This window comes from Sorex araneus, chromosome 1, assembly GCF_027595985.1.
Source record: "Sorex araneus isolate mSorAra2 chromosome 1, mSorAra2.pri, whole genome shotgun sequence".
NCBI lineage: Eukaryota > Metazoa > Chordata > Mammalia > Eulipotyphla > Soricidae > Sorex > Sorex araneus.
The window spans coordinates 107346916-107363306 of record NC_073302.1 but is presented as its reverse complement, the minus strand read 5'-3'; positions in this window follow the sequence as shown (position 1 = coordinate 107363306).

The window sequence follows — 16391 nt, the reverse complement described above, 5'->3', positions numbered from 1 at the left end:
CAATAAGGTGAACAGATACTTTGATTCTTTGGTCAAAAAGTAAACTCTCGGGGCTGGATCGATAGCACAGCGGGTAGGGCGTTTGTCTTGCACTCGGCCGACCTGGGTTCGATTCCCAGCATCCCATATGGCCCCGCAGCACCACCAGGAGTAATTCCTGAGTGCATGAGCCAGGAGTAACCCCTGTGCATCACTGGGTGTGACCCAAAAAGCCAAAACCAAAAAAATTAAAAAAAATTAAACTCTCTCAGTGAGGTAATCTGCAGTTTCAACTACTTCTCTTTTAGGGAAAGATATTGTGAAATTATCCTGATGACCACCAGTTCCTCTTACCATCTCACTCTGTCTCCTATTTTCCACATTATTATCTACTTCAATCAGCCCTCTAAGGTGAAGATAGTGAGTCTAGGAAAAGTCAAGCGGGAAAAGCTTTATAGAAGTCTGACTTTGTTCGTTATTTTAGCTCAATTTTATTTGTGATGAAAGAAGGTGAAAAGAAAAGAAAAATCTGAGATTATTACTAACACAAACCATTCAAACAATTTAAGGTCTTCATTCTCTTTTTGCTGTCACAGTTAACATTCATGATTTTAGAAGTCTTTTTGGGGAAGGTCAACGTGAGAAAAATTAGTTGCAGTGATTTAAGAAAGATTTTGTGTTTTTATAAGTTAGTATCTTGGGACCTATCTGAATGTCATTCCACCCACTCGAGCAACCCAGGAAAGTAAGAGGCTCCAGGAAAAGTCTATATGGCAAAGGGGAGATTGACCCTTGATCTTCCCTTGTGACAAAGTAATGGACCTTGGCCTTCTTTATTCAAGGAAACTCAACAAAGGACCGCAGAAGCACCTATGTTCATGCAACTTTTTTTAAACTTCTTTTAAAATGTTATTTATTATTTATTTATTTGCATTTTTTCATTTATTTTTTAAAAAATTGAATCACAATGATATACACATTTACAAAGATGTTCTTGATTGGATTTCAGTCATATAATGTTCCAAGACCCATCCCTTCACCAGTATACTTTTCTCACCACAAATGGTCCCAGTTTCCCTCTAGTCCACCCCCACCACCCACCCACCCTCCATCCTACTTCCTGGCACTATGGCAGATACTTCTCTCTCTCTCTCTCTATCTATCTATCTATCTCTCTTTCCTTTTGGGCCTTATGATTTGAAATACAGATTATGTGTCTATTTTTAAATAGTAAAAGTTTGGAGTTTGGCCAGATTCTTAGTATTATCTTACTTGATGGAATCTCTTTGTTAGCTGCTACATAAATGGTCACCAGTACTCTTAAAGATCTCCATAATTTATCACAGTTCAAGACATGTATCTAAGTGGAATGCTTCAGTTCTTGCGTATTTTTTTTTTTACTTTTTGGGTCCCACCCGGCTATGCACAGGGGTTACTCCTGGCTCTACACTCAGGAATTACTTCTGGCGGTGCTCAGGGGACCATATGGGATGCTGGGATTCGAACCTGGGTTGGCCGCATGCAAGGCAAATGCCCTCCCCACTGTGCTATCGCTTCAGCCCCAGTTCTTGCATAATTTAAAGATCATTCAGGGTTTTTGATAAATTAAAATAGACTACCATCACTTTTCTCTGTACAGTTGGACTTTAACAATTGAATCTCCATGAGCAACTTCTCATAAAAGTCATGTGGCTGTCGCTGTCACTGTCACTGTCATCCCGTTGATCATTGATTTGCTCGAGCAGGCCCAATAACATCTCCATTCATCCTAGCCCTGAGATTTTAGCAGCCTCTCTTTACTCATCCTTCCCAATGGTGCCACATTAGAGGCTCTTCAGGGTGAGAGGAATGAGACCCATCATTGTTACTTTATTTGGCATATGAATATGCCACAGGGAGCTTGCCAGTCTCTTCCCCATGTGGGCAGTAAACTCTTGGTAGCTTTCCAGGTTCTCCAAGAGGGAGAACTTGGGTATTGGATGTTGTGTGGCCGGATTGAGGCTGCACACTTCTAGGAGCTTGGTTTTATAGTCTCTGGATGTTGGCCGTTGATGGGACCGTTACATGGCACCTGGCGCAGTGAACACCTAGCTACTGGAAAATGAGAAATCTGAGTGGAAGAGACCCAGTCCCGATCCGAGCAGCCTTGGAGATCCCAGACCCAGGTCCTGCACACCTGGGTTCCTCTGCCAGTTCCTTCATGCGTGAGGCTCCAAGTCATGTGACATTTTGAAGAAATTCATATTTCTTTCCACTAATCCATTGATCTTTGTTTACTTTTAAAAAGCCTAAGTGATTTTTTGAACCAAGAGATTATTTAGCTTCTGATAGTATAAGGCAAAGAACAAACTAAAATTTAAATTAAATTTTAAATAAGTGGTGAATAAAAAGTTTTATAAATTAGAAAGAATTTAAGACAAATCTGTATGCAAACACAAAAAGGCATAAATGTGAGGGTGGTTCAGGTGGTGGTGGTTCAGGTGGGCAGTTAGGATAGAGAAGGGGCCATTACAACAAGGGTAGTTGGAAATGATGCCTGGACAAGAAACTGAGTGCTGAAAGTAGATAAATGGATAAATATGATCTAGTGCAAACTATAAGGCCAAAAGGAGAGAGAGAGAGAGAGGAGAGAAAGAGAGAAAGAAAGAGAGAGGGGGGGAGAGAGAGTACGTGCCATAGAGACAGATTCGGGGATTGGGGGGACAGAGGGTAGGAAGGAAACTGGGTACAATGGTGGTGGGAAATGTACACTGGTGAAAGTACAGGTGTTGGGATATTGCATGACTGAAACCCAATCATGAAAAATTTTGTAACTATATTTCACAGTAATTCAATTAAAAAGTAATAGAAAATATGAGGGTGTTCGTTTAAAATGACTACATAATTATGAAGATGCCAAAAATGATTCTGTCACTTGGAGACTTATCACTAAAGACCTTTTAAAAACACATTGTAGCAGTCTATTATTTCTTCTATGACAGTTACAAAATTCCAATGGCCTATAACAAGGATGCATTTACTTTTCCTGGTCATAAATGTACAGGTTGATGGTTTGGCTGTAATTCAGCTTTCTGGGTTGAGCCCATTTCAGTTCACTGGCACTAGGCAGTAAGTGGTTTGAATCTCTGCCCCATGTCTCATTTAGGGCATATTGGACCAGACACCTATTCTTCTTTGGGGAATGGCAGAAGCAATGAGAGAAAACCATTCAAGCCCATTTAAATTTCTCCCATCATATTCCAAGTGACCTATTAAATTAAAGTTCCTTAAATGACAAATCAGAATCAATGGGCAGGAATATATGTTTCTGCAGCTATAATGGCAATGCATGAGAGAGCAAAGAGAACTTTGAAAAGGAATCTCTACACATATGCTCATAAGTGTATATATGTACCAACAATATGTTTATACATCTCTATAATAAGCATGTGCCCCTGCAATAATATCTACTTCAAAGGATGGTGGGAAGAATGATATAAAGTATGTCACGTTTTTAAAAGCTATCTCTCCTACAAATGGTCTGCGTTGTTATGGAATGTTTGCAACCCTGGAAAGACAATTGTGTTGAAACTTTAACCTAATCTTGTGTAGTACTCAGAGATGGGGCCTTCAGAAGTTATTTAGGTCCAGAGGTTGAGGACTCTGATGGAGATTAGTGTCCCTGTGAGAAGAGTTGGTGGCCAGAGTTTTCCTCTGTTCCTGGAGAACACGGAGAGGAGACAGCTGTCCATGAGGGGGGCTTTCCTCAGCAGGAAACTAATCACTAGCATTCTGATTTGGGATTTTAAACCTTCAATTTAGGTAGCATTAATTCTGTTTCCAGATAAACCTCAACCCAAACTTGCGTTTTTCAATAACATAGTTTTGGGTATTTATATTATAAGCTATCTAGAGGCAAGAAGTCTTGGTTTGGCATGACAATCCCATCATTCCACAAAGGCCCAGGGTCATTCTCTTTGTCCAAACCAGTCTTGGATATGGACCATCAGCCTCAACATCTCAAGGGGGCTGCTTTTCCTCCAAGAATCCTCCTGTGGTCCAGTGAAAAACTGCAGAGAATAGTGCTGCAATGTGCCTAGCTAAGATGTCTTTTGTAAGTAGAGCTTTTCGGTTTTTCAGGGGAGATACCAATGAGTGGAATTACCAGGTCATGGAGAAGCTCAATTCTTAGTCTTTGGAGAAGTGTCCATATTGTTTTCCAAAAGGATCAAACCAATTGAGATTTCCATCATCAGTGGATGAGGGTTCCTGCACATCCCCACCAACACCGGTTGTTTTAGTTTGTGATGTGTTCCAGTCTCACTGATATGAGGTGATATCTCATTGTTGCTTTAATTTTAATTTCCCTGATGATAAGCTATACAGGATACTTTTTTAATTTAAATTTATTTATTTTTAATTAGTGAATCACCGTGAGGGTACAGTTACAGATGTATACACTTTTGTGCTTATGCTTCCTTCATACAAAGTTCGGGAACCCATCCCTTAACCAGTGCCCATTCTCCACCACCAGTAAACCCAGCATCCCTCCCACCCTCCCCAATCCCATCTCCCCCCACCCCACCCTGCCACTGTGGCAGGGCATTCCCTTCTGTTCTCTCTCTCTAATTAGCTGTTGTGTTTTGCAATAAAGGTGTTGAGTGGCCACTGTACTCAGTCTCTAACCCTCATTCAGCCCGCAATTCCCTTCCCCCACATGGCCTTCGACTGCATTAAAGTTGGTGATCCCTTCTCTGAGTTGCCCTTTCCCCAGAATGTGAGGCCAGCCTCCAAGCCATGGAGTCAACCTCCTGGTACTTATTTCTACAATTCTTGGGTGTTAGTCTCCCACTCTTTTATTCTATATACCATAGATGTGTGCAATCTTTCTATGTCTGTCTCTCTCTTTCTGACTCATTTCACTCAGCATGAAACTTTTCATGCCGGTCCACTTAAATACAAAATTCATGACCTCCTTTTTTCTAACAGCTGCATAGTATTCCATTGTATAGATGTACCAAAGTTTCCTCAACCAGTCATCCGTTCTAGGGCATTCGGGTTTTTTCCAGATTCTGGCTATTGTAAACAGTGCTGCAATGAACATACATGTGAAGATGTCGTTTCGATTATACCTTTTTGCCTCTCTGGGATATATTCCCAGCAGTGGTATTGCTGGGTCAAATGGGAGCTCAATATCTAATTTTTTGAGACTCGTCCATATAGTTTTCCAGAAGGGCCGAACCAGTCGGCATTCCCACCAGCAGTGTAGAAGGGTCCCTTTCTCCCCACACTCTCCAACAGCAGTTGCTTTTGTTCTTTTGGATGTGTGCTAGTCTCTGTGGTGTGAGGTGGTATCTCATGGTTGTTTTGATCTGCATCTCTCTGATGATTAGTGATGTAGAGCACTTTTTCATGTGCCTATTGGCCATTCTTATTTCTTCCTTGGTAAAGTTTCTGTTCATTTCTTCGCCCCATTTTTTGATGGGGTTGGATGTTTTCTTCTTGTAAAGTTCAACCAGTGCTTTATATACCATTGATATCAACCCCTTATCTGATGGGTATTGAGTAAATATCCTTTCCCATTCTGTGGATAGTCTTTGTATTCTGGTCACTGTATCTTTTGCAGTGCAGAAGCTTTTTAGTTTAATATAGTCCCATTTGTTGATCTCTGTTTTTACTAGATTGCTTAGTTCCGTGTCACCTTTGAAGATACCTTTATCTTCAATATCGTGGAGGGTTTTGCCGACCTTGTCTTCAATGTACCTTATGGTTCGCGGTCTAATGTTGAGGTCTTTAATCCATTTTGATCTGACTTTTGTGCATGGTGTCAGGTCAAGGTCTAAGCCCATTTTTTTGCATGTGGTTGTCCAGTTGTGCCAGCACCATTTGTTAAAGAGACTTTCCTTGCTCCACTTCACATCTCTTGCTCCCTTATCGAAGATTAGATGATCATACATTTGGGGTTGTGTGTAGGGATATTCCACCCTGTTCCATTGGTCTATGGCTCTGTCTTTGTTCCAGTACCATGCTGTTTTAATTGTTACTGCTTTGTAGTAAAGTTTGAGGTTGTGGAGGGTGATGCCTCCCATCATCTTTTTCCCAAGAATTGTTTTAGCTATCCTTGGATGTTTGTTGTTCCATATGAATTTTAAGATTGCTTGATCCATTTCTTTGAAGAATGTCATGGGTATCCTTATAGGGATCGCGTTGAATCTATATAATGCTTTGGGGAGTATTGCCATTTTGACAACATTGGTTCTCCCTATCCACGAGCAGGGTATATGTTTCCATTTCCTCATGTCTTCTTTCATTTCATGGAGTAGCATTTTGTAGTTTTCTTTGTAGAGGTCTTTTACTTCCTTGGTTAAGCTGATTACGAGGTACTTGATTTTCTGGGGCAGATTGTGAATGGGATTGCTTTTTTCATGACCCTTTCTTCTGCCTCATTGTTTGCATATATGAAGGCCATGGATTTTTGGGTATTGATTTTGTAGCCTGCAACTTTACTGTATAAATCTATTGTTTCTAAGAGTTTCTTAGTAGAGGCTTTAGGCTTCTCTAGATATAGTATCATATCGTCTGCAAATAGTGAGAGTTTGATTTCTTCCTTTCCTATCTGGATGCCCTTAATCTCTTTTTCTTGTCTAATAGCTATCGCAAGTACTTCCAGTACTATATTGAAGAGGAGTGGTGAGAGTGGGCATCCTTGTCTCGTGCCTCATCTGAGAGGAAAGGCCTTTAGTTTTTCCCCATTGAGGATAATGCTTGCGTAGGCTTGTGATAGATGGCTTCGACTATCTTGAGGAATGTTCCTCCAAACCCCATTTTGGTGAGGGTTTTAATCATGAAAGGATGTTGGATCTTGTCAAATGCTTTCTCTGCATCTATTGATATGATCATATGGTTTTTATCTTTACTTTTGTTGATATGGTGGATTATGTTGATTGATTTCCGAATGTTAAACCATCCTTGCATCCCCGGGATGAATCCCACTTGGTCGTGATGTATGATCTTTTTGATGAGTTGTTGGATCCTATTTGCTAGTATTTTGTTGAGGATCTTCACATCGGTGTTCATCAGGGATATTGGTCTGTAATTTTCTTTCTTAGTGGTGTCTTTGTTTGCTTTTGGTATTAGGGAGATGTGTGCTTCATAGAAACTGTTTGGGAGAGTTCCTGTTTTTTCAATTTCCTGGAAAAGTTTGAGGAAAACAGGCAACAGGTCTTCTTTAAATGTTTGGAAGAATTCGCCAGTGAAACCATCTGGGCCTGGGCTTTTGTTTTTGGGGAGGTTTTTGATTACAGTTTCAATTTCCTTAACATTGATGGGTCTATTCAGGTATTCCAAGTCTTCTTTGTTCAGTCTTGGGAGATTGTAGGAATCGAGGAATCCATCCATTTCTTTTTGGTTCTCCTGTTTTGTGGCATATAGACTTTCAAAGTAGTCTCTAATGATCTTTTGAATCTCACTGGTTTCTGTTATGATGTCCCCCTTTTCATTTCTGATTTGATTTATTAGGGTTCTCTCTCTTTCTTTCTTTGTGAGTCTTGCTAGCGGTTTATCAATCTTATTTATTTTCTCGAAGAACCAGCTCTTTGTTTCATTGATCTTTCGGATTGTCTTTTTGGTTTCCATGTCATTAATTTCTGCTCTAATTTTTATTATTTCTTTCCTTCAATCTGGTTTGGGTTCCTTTTTCTGGTCCTTTTCTAAGGTCTTGAGTCGTGAAGTCAAGCTGTCTATGTGGGCCCTTTCTTCCTTCCTGAGGAATGCTTGTAGAGCTATAAATTTTCCCCTTATCACGGCTTTAGCTGCGTCCCATAGGTTTTGGCAGCTCGTGTCTTCATTCTCATTTGTTTCTAAGTATTTTTTGATTTCTTCCTTGATTTCCTTCCTGACCCACTCATTGTTCAACATTGAATTGTTTGATTTCCAAGTGTTTGATTTGATTCTCCGTGTCGGTGAGTGGTTAGCTTCTATCTTCAGCGCATCGTAGTCTGAGAAGATGGTTGATACAATTTCTATTTTTCCAATTCTATTGAGGTATGTTCTGGGGCCCAGTACATGGTCTATTTTAGAAAATGTTCCGTGTGCACTGGAAAAGAATGTGTATTCTTTCTTTTTGGTGTGTAAGGCCCTGTATAGGTCTATTAGGCCTCTCTCTTCAATTTCTTCTTTCAGAGTCAGTGTTTCCTTGTTGAGTTTTGTTCTTGTCGGTCTATCTAGAGGCAATAAGGCCGTATTGAAGTCTCCAACTACAATTGTGGTGTTAGTGATGTCCTCTTTGAAGTCTGTTAGGAGTTGTTTTAAATATTTAGCTGGTCCCTCATTAGGTGCATATATGTTTAAGAGTGTGATTTCTTCCTGTTGTACATATCCCTTGATAAACAGAAATGACCTTTGCTATCCCTTTTAATGTTTTTCAACCTGAAATCTATGTTGCCAGATATTAGGATGGCCACTCCAGCTTTTTTAAGGGGATTGTTTGCTTACAGGATTGTTTTCCATCCTTTGACTTTGAGTCTATGTTTACTCTGTTTGTTCAGGTGAGTTTCTTGCAGGCAACAGAATGTTGGGTTTAATTTCCGGATTCATCTTGCCACTCTGTGTCTCTTGATAGGTGCATTTAGGCCGTTGACATTGAGAGAGATTATTGTGATGTGGTTTTGTGTCATCTTTCTGTGGGATTTGTTCTTCTTTTGGGGCTCCTACTTGTCTCACAGTAGCCCCTTTAGACCTTCTTTCAAGTTTGGTTTAGAGTCTATGAAGTTCCTGAGCTGTTGTTTGTCCGAGATGTTTCCTTCGAGTTTGAGTGAGAGTTTAGCTGGATAAAGTATTCTAGGTGAGGCATTCATTTCATTGAGTTTTTTCACTATGTCCCACCATTGTCTTCGGGCTTGGAGGGTTTCCTCTGACAGGTCTGCTGTAAATCTGAGGGGTGCTCCTTTGTATGTGATTTCCTTCTTTGACCTTGCTGCTTGCAGAATTGTGTCTCTATCCATAGCATCCGTCATTCTGACTATGATATGCCTTGGAGTCTTTTTATTTGGGTCTCTTTTTTCTGGTACTCTTCGGACTCCTTGTATCTGGATGCCTGCCTTCTCCAGCTCTGGGAATTTCTTAGCAATGATGTCTTTGACTGTGTTTTTTTCATTGGGGTTACTTCCATGTGGTTCTGGTACTCCAATGATTCTAATGTTGTTCCTCTTGAAGTCATCCCCCAGGGCTCTGATTCGTTCTAATAGCCATTTTGAGGTCTTTGGCCATGATTTGTTGTTGTCTATAAGCTTTCTGTAGCTCATCTTCTAGGTCACTGATTCTGTCTTCGGCTGTAGTCATTCTATTGTTGAGGCCATCTAATGAGATTTTTAGTTCATCTACTGATTCCTTTATTTGTGTGACTTCTGTTTGTAGGTTTGAAATTTCTGCTCTCATTTCTTCCTGCATTTTCTTGGTAGACCGTTGCAGTGCTTCATTCATCTCCTCCCATAGCTTATTGGATGTCTGTTCCATGGTTGCTTGTGGAAACCATGGTCGACTCTCTTCCAGATTTCCTCTCTGAATTGTTTATCTGAGAGGTCGTAGATGTGAGTAGCCCCTGATGATGTTTCTGGAATCTTTTCATTTCCTTCTCTTGGTGGAGGGGATTTTCGCTGCTTCTTCATCTTGATATGGAAGTGTAGAGTCTGAGCTTTGTGGTTCTTTATTCCTGTTCCCTCTTGTTGTGGGAAGGAGGGTTTCTGTTTGTGCTAAGCTTCCCTTATTCAGTGATAGGTTGTATAAAGTTAGACTAAGCTAGTGGGTATTTTGCATAGGTGATTGAGATGATTAAAGTGATTTTCAAAGAAATAGACAATACCTATTGTGCTAAGGTCAAAGATAATATCTGTGGAGATAATATCTGCAGCCCCGTTAGCGTTGGCCGCTCGGACAGAAGGCCACGCCCACTTTGAGACCACGCCCACTGAAATGCAGGCCACGCCCCCAGAATCTTCCTGGCGGGGTCACAGTTTCTCGCAGGTCCGCGCAGCGCAGGGAAGCCTTTCCCGGTTGGTCCTCACCTGTTCAAGACGCAGGAGATGGGGCGGCGCTGGCCTGGGTTCGCCACCGCGGCAAGGTGGAAGAGGATGCAGAGAAGCCCAAGCCGGCAGGAAGCCGCCTTGGGGGACCTATACAGGGTACTTTTTAATATACCTACTGACCTTCTTTATGTCTTCTTTGATAAAACTTCTGTTTATCTCCCCCATTTTTTGATAGAATTGATTGTTTTTTCTTGTTTAGTTTTACAATGTTTTATGTATCTTAGAGATTATCTCTTTGTCAGGTGAGTGACAAGCAGAATTTTCTCCTAATCGGTCGGGTGTCTTTTTATCCTGGTCATTGTTCTTATTGACAAAATCGGAAACGACAATTCAGGATCAAATGACTTGCTAAAAAAATTATGGGACATATATGGGATACTACTTAGCTACAAGGAAATACATAATTTATAATTTGTTATCACATGGATAGAACTACAGTTATAATGTATAAATGGCTAGAAATTAGTCAGGAGAGGGACAGATACAGAATGATCTCTTTCATCTGTGTGATACAAAAAGAGAAAGTAAGGATATAAATAATACCCAGATGCTACAGATCCTGAGAACTGGTCTACAGATTGAGCTTTGAGGGAAGGAGGTAGTGAAATGAGGGAGAAGTTTCCAGAATAATGGTGATGGAAGGCAATAGGCAATCTTGTCCAGAGTGTGGTGTTGGAACACTGTACCCATAGAATTAACAATAACAGTATCATAAACCATAGTGCTGGAAATAAATTAAATAGAAACACAACGTTCAGTGCAAGACACACAGAGAAATTGAATAGGAGAATAAAGTGGCAAGGAAGAAGCTGGCAAAGTTCCCTTTAGACTATGAATGTGGAGACTACCCATTAAGTGGCACTTAAAGTTCTTGCCTTGAGCTCCTGATTCAATCTCTATGTTCCTATTGCATCTTCCATAATTACTGTCTCTATTTCTGTTTTCATAACTTTCTTCTGATGTATTTGCAACCCTTTTATTGCATTAAAGATGTGAATAATCATGATTTAATTTAGACTCCATATATTGTTTTACAAGTGCAAAAAAAAATCTCTTTTTATCTTAGTCCCAGCAGGGACTAATGGGAGGATTTCTTAAAAATATTCTTTATTTACCTAAATTAGCCAGTTACTGTGGGTCAGAATTGTGTATCTTCCTACTACTTCCTCCATGTGTTAGGTTTCTTCGAATTCAAATGTCCAGTTATTCTGGTAGTCTCAGAATAAGGACAAGGCTGGGAGCACTGTACATGGCAGGTATACTTCAATCATCAGGATATTCTATATCTAGAAGGACATTCCTGTAGTCCAGTCCACCCAGGTGCCCAGTATCCCCGTCCTACACATATATCAGGACTTCATTCTCATTTCCTATTTTTTGCATCTTCTTTTGTCTGAGGGCCAGAGGTAAGCAGGACTTGAGAGTGAAGAAAGAGTAGATGTGGGAAACCTAATGCTAATACTTCTGAAAAGTTCCAGGTTTGTTGTCACTTTCAGAGCCTAGGGTTCATATCCTCCTTGATCTTTAGGCTCTTTTTTGATCAAACTCCTTCAGAACTAAATTAGCAGTAATTGAACTCAGGAAATCAACAGCCAATTGAAAAAAAAAAAAACAAGAAATAACATTTTGCATCCCTCAGTGAGGCCTTTAGGATGACAGCCAGGTCCTGAAAGTGCTTGAGTTCCACTTGAAGTTAATTTTGGTATAAATTATGGGGTAGCTAACTCAGCGAGCACCTCTCAGCTACCTAATTTGTACCATATCAGCACTCGATATAATTTGTTTTTCTGGAAAAGTAATCGCAATGAAAAAGGAAATGTAACAGAACATGATTAACTCTTTTGCAAGTAAAAATGATTTTCTATTAAAAAAATCTAAAATTTACATTTGTTTATGATATTTCTGCTGGCCAACTACTTTTCAGTCTTAGTATGGACAAGGAAGTGAGAACTGGGAGATTTATAATGTTCAAGTATAAAATCTCTGTATGACTTTTTGTGGTCTATTTCAAACTATCCCATGAAAATTTATTCTGACAACATCATTCCAAGTAGACTCCTAAGTTTCTCACCAGAGTTAGAAAAACATTTTCTATCAAGAGCCAGCAAACTCACACATGCTATATCAATTTAAGGTTTACATGGAAGAAAATTCACTTAAATCCACCGTTAGCTTTTATTTTGAAAGACAGAAACTTCGAAGAAGCTAAAGAAAAAAGGTAAACTTCTAAGAAACTTATATAGGAAGATAATATTAGTTATTTCAAAATACGGATACTTTCTTCAGTTATTTCAGTTACTTCAGTTCTTTGCTACATAATCATGTAGCATAGATGATTGGATGAAGAGGCATATTTGGGGAGGGGCAGATTTGGAAAGAGGAAAGAGCAACATACTTAGAGATCAGTTGGAAGAGAAGTGAATTCAATAGGTTGTTAAGTATGAAACCATTTTGTTACATGAAGATGTGATGGTATGTGGGTTGAGCCAGTTATTAGAACCTTCTGAAGCCTCAATTTATTAGCATCTGTTTGCTCGCCCTAAATTATTCTTCATTCTTAAATGCAATAGTCACAATTTAGTCTAAGTGCACTTTTAGACTGTCATGGTCACTAAAAGAATTTTATTAAAGAGACAGCATTTACATCCTTTTAAAAACATTTGGTGGGGAAGGGGTGGGTTAGGTGAAACCCACTCTGGATATTATGCTCAGAGATTACTCCTATTGGTATTGGGAAAGTAAGGTGCTTGCTTTGAATGCAACTGACCCAGGTTTGATTCCTGGTACCAGTTGTGGTCCTGTAAGCACCACCAGGGATCATCCATGACCAGGGTAGCCTCTGAGTACCACTGGGGGTGACTCAGATCCCATCCTCCACCCCCTGCCAAAACACACACACATTCATTGTCTCAAATTATCTACCCTGAGACATGACCTCTATACAAAAGGGAAAATTAGGTATTTTTAATTGGAAAGATCTAGTAGAATAATCTTAGCCAAGTGACCATGATTAGCATCCTCAATAATAAGAAATATTGACTTCATGACAGTGACTAACATTCAAAAGTTTTTAAAAGAAGTATGACCTCAGTCATGCATCCCCTGGTAAAATGCACTAAAAAGCATCCCAAGACAAACAAGTTAAGACGTGTATATAAAAATAGTATCACTGTATCACTGTCATCTCATTGTTCATTTATTTGCCCGAGCGGGTACCAGTAATGTCTTCATTGTGAGACTTGTTACTGTTACTTGTTACTGTTACTGTTTTTGCCATATCGAATACCCAAGCTACAGGTATCTTGCCAGGCTCATGGGGGCGAGATACTCTCGGTAGCTTGCCAGGCTCTCCAAGAGGGGCGGAGGAACTGAACCCCGGGTCGGCTGCATGCAAGGCAAACGCCCTACTAGCTGTGCTATTGCTCCATAGTAGACACGCAAATTGCAGGATATTCAGCAAAATATCGGTGGGGCATTGCAAAACTGTCAAGCTTTTAGATGGCAAAGAGAAAGCAAGAAATTATCACAGATGAGGGGAAATAACAGAGAATAAAAACAAAGCAACATAGAATCCTGGCTTGAGTGATGAGACCCAAAAGAACACTCATGGATGGGCATGAAATCAATTAAGTCTGTTGCTTTGTTGTTGTTGTTTAAGTAGATTCAGGCCTGGAGAGATAGGACAGGGGTTCAGGCACTGATCTTGAAATTCCAGTTCTAGCCCTGGCACCTCTTTTGTTGGCCCCCCTCCTTTTCAATCAACCATTTCCATGAGAAAATCTTATTTGTTTATTGGAAATGATGTTTAGAAACAAAAATTTGGCTCTGGACATTTGACGGGTGTGTCATTGATTTTACTCCTTCCGTGGACTGGTCTACCCTTTTCCCAAGACCATGCTGACTTGATTTATGTGACTCAATATTAAGTCTTACTTAAACTGAATAGCGTGAGAGTCCCAAGATTTTTTGCTTTTCCAAAGTTGATCTGGTTATTCTAGCTCCTCTTCCTTTCCATCTAAGTTTTAGAATCAAAATTGTCCTTATTTGCAAAACCACCATCTGAGGATTTTGCTGAAGTTGCATAGATCAATTTGGAATATATTTACATCTTGACAATATTAAGTCATCTGGTTATTTTGTTTTACAACTCTGATTTCTAGACAACAATTAGGCCAATTGCATGGAAACCTATTTCAGGAAGCTGGGTGCAGAAACCAAAACTATGTACAAAAACGGGCAATGGTCTTAAGCAATCAAGTATTGGGTAGGAAACAAAGACATTTTTTAACTTGATTTTGTCTCTCCCAAGTCAAAAATGAATAGAGCAAGGGAAAAAAGGGAAAATATTTCCATATGGTACCATAGTAAAGGAGTTGATAGTAGAATGTAGCTATTTGCCTCTAAAGCCCTTGATAACATCCACACCAGATGTCCTGCCAAATCTGAAGCACTGTCAAAACATTCTTCATTCACAAAACCATAATTTTTGCAGGGGGTTCTAAGCGTTTCAAGTTTTCTTCTTGTTCCTTTTGTATCTTTACACTCATATGTATTTTGGAAGAAAAGCAGTAGGATAAGATTGCAACAAATGAGCAATTTTTTTTTCTCATCGTAAATCCGTCACTTGTGGAACCACCTTGGATTTGAATTTCTCACAGGAAGCATGAAATAAACATTCCCAGAGCATCCATGCTGGTTTGGAAACTAAAGAAGACTTTGGACTTTCAAACATTTTTGGGGGGGGCTTGAGATGTTCACAAATTTATGTGTTCATTGGCGTGTCCTTTTAAGTTCATCTCTTTGATACAGACAGCTGGATGGACACTTGGTAGGGGTCCCTATACCAGATCTCGATGGTGGTTTAGAAAAAGATGGCAAAGAATGTTTAACTCCTAAACTCTATAAAGGGATAAAGCAACATGTTAGTTTTGAAAAACTCATTTCCAATCATGATCCTGAGGAATAGTTTCTGATGAAGTAGATTACATTGTGATGCAGTAGATAGAGCGTTGTGATTTACCTGAGTCAGAAAATTAAAGAATAGAATCTCGAGGAAATCCCTCCTCCTCTTCCTTCTCCTCCTCATTTTTGGTCTTTTGGCCACACCTGTCGTACTCAGGGGTTTCTCCTGTCTCTGCACCCAGGATTGTTCCTGGTGAGCTCACATTACCATATGGGATGCTGGAGATCAAACCTGGCCAGCCGCATCTAAGGCAAGCACCCTACCCACTTTACTATCTCTCTGCTTTGAAAGCCCACATTTTGATAGTGGACTTTACTATTTGTGTATCAAGATTTACTTCTTTATATGCAGTCAACATTATTTTTGTACTGGTAAAATATGCATAACTAAAAAGATACTATTTTTAGTTGCTATGATTTGCAATTTTACAATACTGTTAATGATCAGGTTGCGTGCATACAAAATTCTGCCATCACACACCCCCACCACAGTGTCTGTGGCCCTCCGTCATTGTCTCAGGCTCTCCCCTTGCCCTCACCTCCCCGTGCACCCCCTTCCATCACCCTCCATCCCAGTCTCACTGCCAGGGTAAATTCCATTCCGTAATGCCAGACCTTAGATTTCATTGTTTTGGTCATCCCTTACTATGCTTCATTTTACCGCATATATCAGAGAGATCATTCTGTATCTGCCTCTGTCTTTCTGGCTAAGTTCACTCAGCTTTATACTCTCTGGTTCTTTCCGTGTAGTGGCAAACTTCGTCATTTTTGTCATATAGCTGAGTGGCATTGCATTTTGTGTATATTCCACAGTTTCTTCATCCAGTCATCTGTTCTTGGACTCTTGGGCTGTTTTCAGATTTTGGTCATTGTGAATAGTGTTGTGATGAACATAGGAGCACAAGTCTGGAATAGAGTTGAAGAGGCTTTGGGATGGATTATGAAAAGTGGGATTTCTGAGTCATATGAAAGCTCAATTATTTTTTTTAATAATGTAGGAGCACTGCTCTTTATTCAGCCATTGATTAAGCAGATTGAATTGGGCATGAACTCCACATTACTTTTAATTTTTTAATTTTACTAGTTTGTTCACAATGTTTGATGACATTCAATATTCAAATACCCATCCCACCACCATTGCACCTTCCCACCACCAAATTTGGGATGTTTCCATCCCAAACTTCAATATCTGTCCCGAAAAATAACCGAAATAATATATTTCATATTGTCTGTTATGAAGAACTGTTGAACATGCTTACAAAAAAGTGTTGATATGGGAAACAGTACAAAGATTGCTCTATTTTGGGAGGAGCCATTAAGACATCCTATAAGATATCACTAACATGTTGTTAAAGTTTGGGTTATGTGAGCTTTGGTATATATATACCT